We start from the raw sequence: 1,333 nt of genomic DNA on the forward strand, positions 1-1,333 counted from the left end.
TCCTGCTGTCTAGACCTGCTGGCTAAGGTTAGAAGTATATTGTTAAACTGTCCCAGAGGTCAGATCACTTGGCTCTTTTAATCGTAACTTAAACAGTCTTTAATTATTTTCTCTGTTCTTTTTCTTGGAATGTCTACAACCTTTTTTTGTCACCACCTTTGGAAATCTTCAAGGTTAAAATCAATTGTTTCCTGTTCAGCAAGTCTACTTTTAACTCTGAGATAGAACTAAGTGTCGTTCCTATGAATGTGTAGAATATTTCGATTATATAGCAATTAACATATGTTATGGCTAGCTATTTATCCATCTTTTGACTGAACACAATTGACATATGCAAGGACCGTAGGGTCTTTGCAATCCAGCAAATAGAAGGCACCAGATTTAGTTACTACTCAAACTAAATTGACATAATAGCAATAACAAAGAATTTTGTTGGTGATAAACCCTGTCAGCATTGTCCTGGTACTTTAAATAAACTATTGTGTACACAAGATCACGTGCCTCTTAAATTGAGTTTCAAAGTTTAGTGCTGAGATTTCTAATTTCATTTTGGCTGGAAAACTGATGGAATGAACAAGGAGGGAGTGAGGAGCCATGACAAGGGATAATACCAGTGCCAACAGAAGGGAGATCATTCGGTCATGCACAGGACTGGCTTATGCTGTTGGTAGTTTGCCCAAATCCCTTTGAATTCCCTTCACCACCTTTGGGTACCCATTCCTCTGCTTCTGTATGTGTATTACGCCTAACAGTCCCTCCAGCCATCTTCACAAGACTGCCCTTTGGCAATGGAAGTCACTTCTATTGTAGATGTTCAAAATTAGATTGCTTGGGAGATTGTGTATCCCTGTCATCCCTTCTTTAGTTAAAAGCAAGATAATAAAAGTCCAGCTTCCTTACTTAGGATGCTGTTTTCATTCCAGAATCTAGCCCCCTTCCCCCAATCAGCAAAGACTGGGCATTGTCCTTAGTCTAAAACTGTGCCCTGGCTTCCTTCCTCCCCAACTTTCTTCCCCTGTACACCTTTGTGTCTTTTTTTAAAAATTATTATTTATTTATTTCAGCTTGTTGTTATTATTTTTTACTTTGACAAGAGACAGAGGGAGAGAAAGGGAAAGTGAGAAAGCGAGCCTCCAGGTCCAGGACTCGAACCGTGGTCATCCAGCACCTTAAACACCAAGCCACCTGCCAGCCCCACACCTTTCTGTCTTTGTCTTTCTTTCAGGAGCTCCTTTAATGAGTTGAACGTGCATCCTTGCTTCAGCATCTACGTGTAGAGACCCTACTCCAAGACAAGACTTTAACTTTGTGGCTTCTTAAAGTGAGCTTCTTG

The sequence above is a fragment of the Tupaia chinensis genome, unplaced genomic scaffold, assembly GCF_000334495.1.
Source record: "Tupaia chinensis unplaced genomic scaffold, TupChi_1.0 Scaffold000175_1, whole genome shotgun sequence".
NCBI classification, from domain to species: Eukaryota; Metazoa; Chordata; class Mammalia; order Scandentia; family Tupaiidae; genus Tupaia; species Tupaia belangeri.